This window comes from Vulpes vulpes, unplaced genomic scaffold (genome assembly GCF_048418805.1).
Source record: "Vulpes vulpes isolate BD-2025 unplaced genomic scaffold, VulVul3 Bu000000681, whole genome shotgun sequence".
NCBI classification, from domain to species: Eukaryota; Metazoa; Chordata; class Mammalia; order Carnivora; family Canidae; genus Vulpes; species Vulpes vulpes.
In genome coordinates, this window is record NW_027325678.1 from 105,241 (window position 1) to 118,302 (window position 13,062).

General features: G+C 41.2%; 1 pseudogene; it reads right to left on the reverse strand.

Annotated features, from left to right (window-relative positions):
• Nucleotides 1-376: 376 nt before the first annotated feature.
• LOC140596571 (tubulin alpha-1A chain-like) lies at nucleotides 377-1,745 on the reverse strand (annotated as a pseudogene).
• Between the last annotated feature and the right edge of the window lie 11,317 nt (nucleotides 1,746-13,062).

Genomic DNA, 13,062 nt, shown 5'->3' on the forward strand with positions numbered 1-13,062 from the left:
TAAGCTTACTGAAATTATTAGCTCTCATTGTTGCTCCTATTACTTTTATTATTTGATTAAGTTGGTAACAAGAAGGGTGGACAGGCACAGAATAATTAATGTCTTGGAGATAAGAATATGCATTCATGATAAATAGATCAGTAAGCGGGATACAGGATTCATGTAGAGCAATATTAGTAGATAAGACTAGAAAAATAGGATGAATAGAGGTTTTTTTTTTTTCCATTTAAGACAGAGAGTATTTTATTCAAACCCATCAGAGAAATGGACAGCTTGGGTCTGTAACAAAGCGTTGTGTTTTAAAGCACAGATCAGTAATTGTATATGAGAGTATACTCTGCTACATACAAATTAACTGATCAGAGCACAAATTTTCAATGTTCAAAACAGAATAAGTTGCCCTGTAAAAGCAGCACCTTTGTGACATTTTTAACTTTAGCATTCCTCTCCTTCTTCTTCACCTTCTCCTTCAACAGAACCCACACCAGCCTCCTCATAATCCTTCTCCAAGGCAGCCAGGTCCTCATGGGCATCAGAAAACTCTCCTTCCTCCATGCCCTCACCCACATACCAGTGAACAAAGGCATGTTTGGCATACATCAGGTCAAACTTGTGGTCCAGGTGAGCCCAGGCCTTAGCGATGCTTGTCTGCGTGCACATAGTTCGCTGTACTTTGGCCAGGTCTCCAAAAGGTACCGCAGTGGGGGACTGGTAATTAATGCCCACTTTGAAGCCAATACACTTGGATGGTACACTTGATCTTGATGGTGGCAATGGATGCATTGACATCTTTGGGAACCGTGTCACCACAGTACGGCAGGCAGCAAGCCATGTATTTACCATGGTGAGGGTCACATTTCTCCAGCTGGCTCAAAGCATGTGTTGGTGATCTCAGCTACAGAAAGCTGTTCATGGTAGACTTTCTCAGCAGAGATGACAGCAGCATGTGTGGCCAGAGGGAAATGGATGTGAGGATAGGGTACAAGCTTGGTCTGGAATTCTGTGAGATCAACATCAAATCTGAGGGAAGCAGTGATGGAGGACACAATTGGACCTATCAACCTATTTAGATTCGTGTAGGTTGGGCATTCAGTATTGAGGTTGCTATGACAGATGTCATAGATGGCCTCATTTTCTATCATGAAGGCGCAGTCAGTGCTCCAGGGTGGTATAGGGAGTGAGGATGGAGTTGTTGGGCTCAGCTGCAGCTGTGGAAACCCAGAGGGGGTTAGGTTCGGGTAAATGAAGAACTCCAGCTTGGACTTCTTGCCATACTCGAGAGATGTTCCATCAGCAGGGAGGTGAACCCAGAACCAGTTCCCCCTCCAAAGCTGTGGAAAACCAAGAAGCCCTGAAGACCTGTGCAGTGGTCAGTGTTTCCGAATTCAGTCCAAGACAAGGTCAGTGATCTCCTTGCCAGTGATGTAGTGCCCTCGGGCATAGTTATTGGCAGCATCTTCCTTGCCTGTGATGAGCTGCTCAGGGTGGAAGAGCTGGCGGTAGGTGCCAGTGCGAAGTTCATTGATGACTGTGGGTTCCAGGTCAGACACTGCCCTGGGTACATGCTTGCCAGCACCTGTCTCACTGAAGGAGGTGTTGAAGGAGTCATCTCCTCCCCCAGTGGTCTTGTCAATTGGTATCTGGCCATCGGGCTGAATGCCGTGTTCCAGGCAACAGAGCTCCCAGTAGGCATTGCTGATCTAGACATCAGCCTGGCCAATGTGGATAGAGGTACATTCACACATAGTTGCTGCTTTGCTGCTGCTGAGCAGATGGTGGAGAGGAGGAAGAGAGGTTGTTGCTTCTCATAGCGCAACTGTTAGGGGGTCAATTAAGAGAACCTAAATATTGATATTTTATTGCTTATATCACAACCTGGCATGTGCAAACAGCAATTCTGGGTTTACTCACTCAACAAACACTTCAAGTTCTCAATGCCACCCAACCCTCTGCCCTCTGTCCCCACTTCCATCAGCTGGGCATTTAACTGTCTGCAAAATTGTGGGGAATCCTTTGTGTGTATCTTTAATGACATCCTCATAAGGAGGGATTCAGTAGAACCAATCATGCCACCTACTTATATTGTTATTAGAGTTGAGAGTCGTTCTCAAAAATGTCTACGAAGGTGTTTGAGGGATGCATTGGTAGCTAAGATGATTAAAGTACACATGGAGGGGCACCCAGGTGGCTCAGCGGTTGAGCGTTTGCCTTCAGCTCAGGTCGTGTTCCCGGGGTCCTGGGATCGAGTCCCTCATCGGGCTCTGGGCAGGGAGCCTGTTTCTCCCTCTGCCTATATCTCTGTCTCTCTCTGTGTCTCTCATGAATAAATACATAAAATCTTAAAACACACACACACACACACACACACACATACATGGAAACAAGCGTGAGAAACAAGCATGAGCAGATCTAGTATTAAGCTGAGTTAGAGCCACATTGTCTGTGATTTCACTCAATCACAGTTCTTTGGAGGGAATAAGTCCAGCCACCAGCCATATGCTGTAAGGGGTCCTGGCTTGCTGTGGGCCCCTAACACCAGTGCTCCCAAAGAACCCACAGTGTACATTTCCAGCAGGAAAGCTATCTCTCCCTTTCAGCACTGTGCTGACTGTGAGCAAGGCCCTGTCAGCCTCTGTGGCTCATGGTTGGTAGATTTGTGTTGAAATCATAATACTGCATGTTTCTCCTTTTCCTGTGTGCTCATGTTCTATCTCAAAACACAGAAGTCTGCTCAGACGGGCATAATTTCTCTTAGATAGTATTTTTTTTCTATAACAGCATAGGTAGTGATTAAATATGCACATTGGTAGCTAGCTCAAATTTATTAAATATGACACTAAGTAGGTTAACCCATACTTAATGTATATTAGCTCTTCTGCCGATCGACCCTAAAGATCAAAGATACCCTTATGAGTCAAGAGCTTTTCACATTACTCTGGGTCCAGATGACAAGATTTGCATTATTCATTACAATATAAGTGTAAACTCGTTGGCAGAGGGTCGTCAGATTATTCTGCTTACCACCCTCCCTGGTAATGTGTGTACTAGGAAGAGCATCTTCACCATGGTCTACAAGGTCTACACAGCTCCTGTGACAACTGTTTCCCAGCCACACTTGGCATTTCCTTGTTTCTCACGCAGACCAGGTGTGCCTCACTGCCTTTGGAATGTGCCACATGTTTGCCCACAAACAACTTTGGCAGAGTCAAATACCTGGATATGGCTGGCTTGTCTTATCATCTTGGGCTCTGTGCCATCACAATGCTCATTTCTGTATCTATTATCTGTACAAAATTTCATCATATGAGAGTAGAGAACATTGACAGGAAAACTGATGCTTTTGATATTTAGCACAAGCTTTGTATTTAGAAATTTAGCCCCAATGTCAATAGTATTGGGGGGGGGATTATAAGTATAACTCCCAAATGGAGGATGTGAAATTTTAAAAATCCATATTCTCAAATCAACTAATTGGACATCAGTGTATCTTGACTCAATGACTAACTTCAACTCTATAAGCAGATTGGGAATTTGATAAATTTGAGAATAAATAGTCTTACCTGATATGAAAGGGATTTCCATAATCATGTTTTCTTTTGATTTGTCCCTTTAAATGCTGTGATTTTGGTTTTGTGCCTTGTGCCAGTAACTTAACCATACTGCAGTCCAGGCATTCCTTCTGTGTTTACACGTAGCTCAGCTTCAGCAACATTATCAGTAAATGCATCATATCCCATGCCACAGACGTGGTAAAGGGAGATGTATTTTGGGGGGACCTCTTTCAATCTGAGACTGTATTTGACTCACCCAGTAATTCAATCTGCAGGTCTTCTATGTTCTATCCTTACTCTGCTTTGCAGTTTTTTCTCCCATTGCATGGTCCTCCCCTCTCTTTTCCGTGTAGTCACCTGCTCTTCCAGTTTCTCTTTGGCCTCCTTCCTGAGATTGAGATTGCTGCTAGCTCTCATCCAGAGCCCGGTGTGGGGGATATAGAGAAACATGGCCTTTCTCAAAACCTCAATAACTGTACAGAGAAGGTAATAAAGGCTAGTTCCTCAGGGTGACACTCAAATCCCAATTACCTGTCCAGCTTCCTCCCCAACAGCATCCCTTGTTACCTCCTTTCCACCACCATACATGACCAGCTGCTGCTGTTATCATTCCTTGTGTGCTTATTTTCCAGAGTGGGGCTCACTTTTTACTTATTTGTCACAGCAGGAGCTACATGTGGCTTTATATTCTTCTTAGGCTTTCTGGGTCTGAATACCTCATAATATTACAAACTCCCAGGGGTCGAGATCCGTGTTTTATCCTTTCTGTCTCTCCTGGTTCATAGCATGGTGGCCGACACATAGTTATTATGGGGTAGATCTCTGTGAGTTGAAGATTTTGTGTGCTGCCAAACCAGTGAATGCTGTATTCACTCACTGTTTTCTAAAGATATTTTCTTGCAACCAAACTCTATCAGTTCATCACTTAGCTAAAGCATTGAAGAGTCAATTTTGATTCTCCTTCACTATCTTTTCTCTCTCAGGAGTTGATGGCTGAAGGTGGTGGTTTTCTGACTTTGGCTCATGCCCCCATCATCTGGGGGCTTGCTAGAATTCAGATTGCTGGGTCCCAGACCCACAGTTTTCTGACTCAGTTGGTCTGGGCTGAGGCCCAAGGATGTACATGTCTAACATGTTACCAGGTGATGAGTTATCTCTGTGCTGAAGCTATTGAGTCAGAGAACGCTCTCTATGGAAAACCTCAGCATTGGAGTTTAGCACTAACATTGAGTAGTGTAGATTCCATAGACACATTTGCCTTTAGATTTTGCCTTCTCACCTAATGAGAGAAGGTGCTCCCCTTCTGCCTCTCCACTGGCCTTCACTTCCTTGGCAGGGAAAATGCTTTACTCTGCTGGATGCATATATTGAACTGTGTTTTGTTTGTGTGTGCGAGGTTGCCCAAAAAAATTTCTGGTGAGCACAGTTTGTCTAAGTGCCTCCCAGGTAGTAGCTCTTCTAATCCTCCCAGTAAGCCTAGAGATTGTCTTATATTACCCATATGGGGAGGTTAGGCAATTGGTGTGAACTCATACTTAGTAAAGGTGGGTGAACCAGGGCTTGAACCCTCTGGTCTTTCTCTAAGTGAAAAACAAAAAACAAACAAACAAACAAAACAAAACAACAACAACAAAAAAACTTCTGCTTGTTGTCTTCGTTTCAACCTGTGGTTTGATGCCTTCTGCACAAATCCTTTTGGCATCTCCAGTTAGTCCCTGGTTTAAGACTGCCTTCTGGGCATCAGAGGATTTTTACACTTGAATGGGAAAACCTTAGTAACCATCACTCTTTAAGGGCTTGTGTCTTAATCAGATTTATTTTGGTCTGTGAGTGCAGCTGCACATTACAATTATGGTATATTTTTATCACTTAACTTTATAAAAAATGACAGCACACAGCAATGGTCCAGTTCAGAAGGAAATAGTGGGTCCTATCCTCTTATCATATGATCTTGCACTTCTGATTTTATAGTTTTACATTCATCATCATATTTGGTTTTAAGCATAAAAGCAACAACAAAAAACCATGAAACATCCTGATTTCACGGAGAAGGAACTGAGCCTCAGGGAGGTCGAAGAAATTCTTCCAGACCAAATTGCAAGACTGGGATCCAGGCTTAGCTTTGGGTTTTTAATTCTTAGTTCAGTGTCGATTTTACTACATATTAGGAATTTATATTAAATTAAATCTATGTGAAATTTTGTAAACTTTAGGTGAGATTTTGCAAGTATTGAGTACAGCATTTAGGTTAGATTTTTGAGTGTTCATTTATTCATTGAGTGTTTACTAAGCCTCCTCTTTGAGCCAGGCATTCTTCTAGGTGCAAGGAATTTATTAGCAAACAAAACACAGAGACAGTTTTGTTACTCTGGTGTTTACACCAGGCTGGTGGGAGACAACGATAAGCAGTGAACATAAATCAGTAAATTATATTGTATGTTAGAAGCTGACAAGTGCTATGGAAAACAGAAGAAAAGTAGAGCAAAGCAAGGAAGAAAGGAGAGCAGGAAGAGGATGTCATAGAAATTTTAGTAGTTGAGTAGTTAAGCAGAGGGGCAGTTAAAGGAGAAGTAGAGGCGGTGAGGGAGTTACCCATGGACCTGGCTGGGAGAAGACTGGTCCAGGTGCAGAGAGCTGTTGGGGAACAAAGGGCCACAAATAGCAGTGGGTTTTTGGAATGACAGGAAGGACGACGTAGCCGTGGGGACGATAACAAGGGAATACTTTAGAGAACTGATGCTCACCCAGTTTTCCTTGACTTATGCCGTTGAAGGTGTTGAGCTAAGGACTGGCCTGATCTGACTTAGACTTCATCTACTCATCAATTGAAAATAGACTGTAGGGAAGCTACGATTCAGACTGTTTCATCAATCTGAGTGAGTGAAGTTAGGGGCTCACACTAGGGAGAGAGAACAGTGGAGGTGTGAGAGGGGACCAAGTGCTAGATATAGCTGGGAGGTTGAGGCAACTGAATTACCTGATGGACTGGGTGTGAGGTGGGAGAGAAAAAGCTGAGTCAAGAGTGATTCCCAAGACTTGACCTGCCCAGCAGTGAAGGATGGAGTTGACATCAAATGAGAAGCAGAAGAATGTGGGTGGAGTAGGTTTGAGGGGCAGATAAGCTTAAGAGATCAATTTTGAGTTCCCTGTGGGTGCCTTTTGGCATCCAGATGTCAGTGTTAAGAAGACAGGAGGAAATAGGCGCAGGGTCTTGGCTGGATATGGTGACTTGAGATTCATCAGCATCTGGAAGCATCTGTTGCTATTTAAAGCCACCAGGATGAGATTCCCAAGGAGGTGGGTGTAATAGAGAAGAGGGTGTAAGACCACTGAGCTCTGGTGCAGGTGTTATTAGGGGGTCAGGGAGAGGAGGTAATGAATGTCAGTGAAGTAGGAGGAAAACCAGCAGAGTGTGATGTCCATGAAGTCAGACAAGATTAGTCAAGACTTGGGTGGTAAAGAAACCGGAAAATGCTGTAGGTAGCTAAAGAAGGCAGTCCTGAGAATTGCCATGAGTTTAGCAAGGGGATGGTCTTTGGGAAATCCTACCAAAGCAGTTTTAGTGGAGTGACAGGAGCAAGAACTGCATGGGGTATCTCTTATAAAATGGAGGACTCTGGGAAAGGTTGGAGAGCAAGGAGATCCTTTAAGAAGTTGACTTAGTTTCTCACTTTTGAGATGTTTTGATTAAGTTTCCTAGGTTGGAAAGTGATTTATGTTCAATAGGGAAACAAGTTCAAAAAGGAGAAGGTTCAAGAAGAAAAAAAAAAAGACATTGCAAGTAAGACAGAGGAACAGATGAGACAAAGACACTCAGAAAGAAAAGAAAGAAAAAAAAAAGAAAGAAAAAAAAGAAAGGAGAGACATGGTGATGACTCTCAGGTCATGAGGACTTTCATCGGTGAGAGTGTACAAGTTAAGGGCAGGCACGGTACCAAATCAGTTTTTTGTTCATTTCCAGCTGCCTTTTTTTCTTTCTGATGAGTAATTAATTGGGTCTTCTGAGAACAAGTAATCACAGTACATGTTGCGTAGCCCCCCATCACATTTCCTACCTACCTGTGGTTCAGAGGAACCCCCCAGCTATTTCCAAAGAGGGTCAGTGCAATTCCAAGATCTAGGAAAGATGGTTTTCAAACTCTATTCCAGCAAAAGTTTTGAAGGCTTTAAAATCTAAATGTACAATATCTTTTCCCTAAGTGTACATTTTTTCCTTTAATGATGTTTGTGTCACCCCAGGGCTATAGAGCTTCTCCTGTAGCCTCTCTGAGCTGTGATATCATTGCAGGCTTTTTCAGGATAGGGGGCTCTTGTCCTTTTCTTTGCATGATGCTGTGTATGTGGAAATGCCCCATGTTTACTCAAGGGTCTCACATGGTCTTCTCAGTAACCTGTTGATTCTTTTTATTTTTCTTTATTGCCATTAGACCATCACTTAGTGTCAAGGAAGAAAAATAGTGGTTCAGAATTGTACAGATTAAGTGTTGTCTATTACTGTTCAATGACAATTCTATTATTTTTTTCTAAGTCGAAGAATGCACTTTTCTTTCTAATGCCTTTTGGACCTTTAGAATCATAATCACCTTTGATTATAATGAATGGCTTTACTGGGAGCATATTGAGGTTAGTTGCTGGGTGACATTCTTGGGCTGAATTGGGCTGAGCCCAGGGCCATTGCCCTTGGTCAGCACCGTGAAATATGTAGTTAGTAACTGAAAGCTAATGAATCAAAATGGTAAAGGAAAGGGGGAACAGACAATGAATAAACGTTGGCTATAGTTAAGGGAGAGAGCAAGGTCAAGGTATACAAGCTAATTCTTACTGTGGAGAGGGAGAACAGACGGGGGTGGGGGGTGGGGGGGAAGGAAGCTTTTGGCTGACTGGAGGTGGGAGAAAACATGGTATGGCTGTGACTAGAAATCATACTCACTCAAAATATTTACTTGTCAAAAAAAATTATATTTACTTGTCCTCTCTGGAAATCGTGGAATGCATTCACGGGCCCTCTGGCCTAACCAGTTATGTACCACTGATTAAAATGTAAATAGCTTGTTCTGGTTAGGCTTTTGGGTATCAGGACTTCGATTTTTGAGATTACTTTATGATCAGCACCCTATGAAACATACTGTGTTTACCAAAATCACAAATGGAGTTGTCCACTGCCAAAAGGAAGACTTGGCAGCAACATGTAGGCCAAGCAAACTCCAAGAAATATAAACACGATTGCTGCTGATTCACTACTACAAGCAGAATACAGCACTTCTGCGAGAAGGTCCTGGTTCGACTCTGTTGAATGACTTTGAAAGTGGGATCAGCACACAAGGCTCTGTGTTGATTAATGAAGCAGCAGAAAGCCAACTGCTCCTGTTGACTGTGGATGGATGAAACCAATTACCATCAGGCCCCAGAGTACAGTTAGGAAATCCCTTTAAGAAATAACTAAAGCTGGGGAAACAGAGCACCATTTCTTTCAATCATGTAAATACTTTTATTCTCCTGAAAGGTAGAGTTTAAGCCACGATCTTCTTTTTGTTTTTGATTTTTTTTAAAGATTTTATTTATTCATGAGAAACAGAGAGAGAGAGAGAGAGAGAGGCAGAGACACAGGCAAATGGAGAAGCAGGCTCCCTGAGGGGAGCCCGATGCGGGACTTGATCCCAGGACCCCAGGATCATGACCTGAGCCAAAGGCAGATGCTCAACCACTGAGCCACCCAGGTGCGCAAAGCCAAGATCTTCTTGATAGCATTTAAATATTGTAATAAATCTGCTCCATGATAAACCATGTGTACAGATATTTGTTATATTTTATCCTTAAAGATGGACATTGTATTAGTGAGGGTTCTTCTGAGAAATAAAATATACACACACACATACAGGCACACAGAATTGACCCTTGAACAACATGGGGGTTAGAGGCACTGACCCCCTTACAGTCAGAGATTCCTATAGTGTGATGATGGGGATGGTACTTTATTTTCCTAAACAGCATTATCAAACACACTGTACTGATGCTATTAATTTGAATTTTATTTATTTTTTTAAGATTTTATTTATTATTCATGAGAGAGATACACAGAGAGAGAGAGAGAGAGAGACGCAGAGACACAGGCAGAGGGAGAAGCAGGCTCCATGCAGGGAGCCCGACGTGGGACTCGATCCTGAGTCTCCTGGATGAGGCCCTGGGCTGAAGGTGGCGCTAAACCGCTGAGCCACCCGGGCTGCCCTTACCATTCATTTTTGACCAAAAGAAATCCTAGTAGAAAAATTAGAAATATGTCGTAAATTGTCAGCTTGAGGAAAAAGAAAACACAAGCACAATGACATTTTTAACATTTCAAAGAACTATTTATCAATTTTTTGCCTCCTGCTGTGCAGAAAGAAAGTTGCTGTCTTTAAGGGACAGTCAGAAATAAACAATGGGGAAAAAGTTACTGAAGATTTTAAATGAAAAGCATAACTATGCCAACATATTCAAAGATACCTTCTTCCCCAAAGAATTACTTGTGCATTACACTGTCAGGTGATATAAAACAACTTCCAATAATAATATTAATTACATTAAAAGTGAACCACTGTGAAGGGTTCCATTATTAAATGCTTATCTGTAGTATATTTTAAGACAGCAAGGAGAATTTAAAATTCTTCCAGTAATGAGGACCTTTCCATACTTCTACACATAATTTTCACAGATTTTTCTACTAGGATTTCTTTTGTAATGACTGACATATACTTTATTAAAAAAAAAAATCACACAACATTCTCCAAGTAGAAATTGTAAAAGAAATAGTTGCTTTTTACATAAACCTATTTCCAGCTTAGTTTTTAGCATTTTATTGAGCATGTTCACATACTTGCCACTGTATTTTAAATTATACTTCTCTCTCTCTGTGTGACTATCATAAATAACTAAAAATTAAAAAAATAAATTATACTTCTGTTGGCCATTCATTCATTCATTAAACAAATCTTATGGCTTATGGCTATAATGTTGCTATGCTGTATTTTAGGTACTGGGGAATGTGTCAGTGCACAAAATGAAGTTTATTTTTTCAGAAGGCTTTATGTTTTAGATGTCCTCATTTAATTTAGTTGATCATCTGTTTATGCTTACCTAAATATAGACTAAATGCAATTTTTAGGGATCTAAATGTTGAATATAAACACCCCTTAAATTTTTTCTTAGCTTTCATATTCTATTAAACTTTTTCATATTTAAATTTTCCATATTTAGGGATCCCTGGGTGGCGCAGCGGTTTGGCGCCTGCCTTTGGCCCAGGGTGCGATCCTGGAGATCCGGGATCGAATCCCGCATCGGGCTCCCGGTGCATGGAGCCTGCTTCTCCCTCTGCCTGTGTCTCTGCCTCTCTCTATCTCTCTGTGACTATCTTAAATAAATAAAAATTAAAAAAAAATTTTCCATATTTATTTATAAGTTTCAAGTCATAGGTTGTCTTGGCTACTATATTAGTTTGTATTCCTCTCATAGGGCTGCTGTAACAATTATGTAGGTAGGGTGGTTTAAATAAGAAATGTATTATCTCACACTTCTGGAGGCTAGAAGTCTGAGATCCAGGTGTTCTACTGATGGCTAGGAGGGAAAATCTGTTCCTTACCTCTAACTGCTGTGGTTGCTGGCAATCTTTGGCTTTCATTTGCTTATACTGTATCACCCCTTATTTGCCTTTTCTGTCATGTGATGTTCTCTGTATATGCATGTCTTTTTTAAAAAAATTAAATTCAATTAGCCAACTTACAGTATATCATTAGTTTTAGATGTAGAGTTCAGTAATTCATCAGTTGCACATATGCCTTTTCTACTGGCCTGCCTTTTTGGAGGACACCAGTCACATTGCATTAGAGCCTCACCTTATTCCAGTATGATCTCATCCTAACTAATTACATCTGCAATGACCCTACTTCCACGTAAGATCACATTCTGAGGTCCTGAAGGTTAGGATATCAATGTAGGAATTTGGAAGGCGACACATGATTTCATCTTTAACAATCACCATGGGGTGGATGAGAGCTTTTTTTAAAATATAATTTTTTAAAGATTTTATTTATTTATTCATGAGACACACACACAGAAAGAGAGAGAGAGAAAGAGAGAGAGAGAGAGAGAGAGAGAGAGAGGCAGAGACCCAGGCAGAGGGAAAAGTAGGCTCCATGCAGGGAACCCGATGTGGGACTTGATCCCGGGTCTCTAGGATCAGGCCCTGGGCCGAAAGTGGCACTAAACCACTGAGCCACCCGGGCTGCCCAATAGCTTTTTATTTATCAAACAAATATTTATTATGTACCTACTAAATTGAAGCATTGTTCTGTGGATAAGTGATGCAGAAGTTATTATTTTTTTAAAAGACATGTTAAGGCCCTGATTTTATAAAGCTGACTGGCCGGTCATACTTAGAGTAGTGGTAAGACCAGTGTCAACATTCTTGGTTATTTCATGTCGTGGAAGTTGGAACAGAAAACTGGTTTCGATCTTGGAGCTGTTCTCCTAACACAGCAGTGATTCCCTTGTCAATTCTTAGCCATCAAGCCATCAGAGTCAGGTCTTACCCAGTTCTGGGCATATCCAAACTCCAGTTTGCCAAAGATGATAGCTCCCTGGGCACTCAAGTCAGATATGGGATAGCTTCCTTATTTCACCTGCCTGCTCTTACTTACAGTAAGGCTGTAACATGCATATTGGACTTAGATACTTCCTGTGCAGCTTGAGTAAGACACTAGTAAGACTTACCATATGTGAGGTTTGGTGGTGAAAAAGTAATTTCCCAGGTGAATATAATGATCAATACGAAGATGGACTTAGTTCTTGATTTTTTAAAAAACCATCAATGTATCAAAAAGCTGGCAACAGGATAAACATGAGATCTTTAAAATAGCTGAGATTAAAGTAAACAACAGGTGCTCCATGAATCCATCAGTTCTGCATTTAAAAACAAAGTGATATAGACATTCTGGATTATGCTACTTTATGCTAAAACAGATTACCAATTTTCAGAATGAGTGAAATAATTATAGCTGGGAGATTGCTGTCATTTTAATGGGAATCTGCAAATGCAAATCCTAATTTGCTTCAGGAGTTGCATTATTAGACTTCAGAATCTGGCAAAGAATGTTGTGTGTGTATGTGTGTGTTCCAATCTATCCATTCCTTGGGAGGATTCATAATGCATTCAAGATAGATGGCTTTATAAATTTTAAAAAGTCTTTGGGGAAGTGTTACACATCCTTCATAGAAATATGTATTAAAATATGTATTAAAAATATCACCTAGGTTTTATTTGGATAAATGTGGGCTTACTTTGGTTAAATAGGAAGTCTTATTTTTTCCCCTCTCCATTTATGTAGAAATATGGAAAGTTAGAGCCAAGAGGAGAATGGCAGTATAACAGCAATGTCCTCATTAAGCTCTAAGCAAATGAAGATCTCAATAATTTGACCTTGATGAGAACTAGAACTCAAACAGAATTCTCTAGATCCTATATCTAGATGAGGGAGCA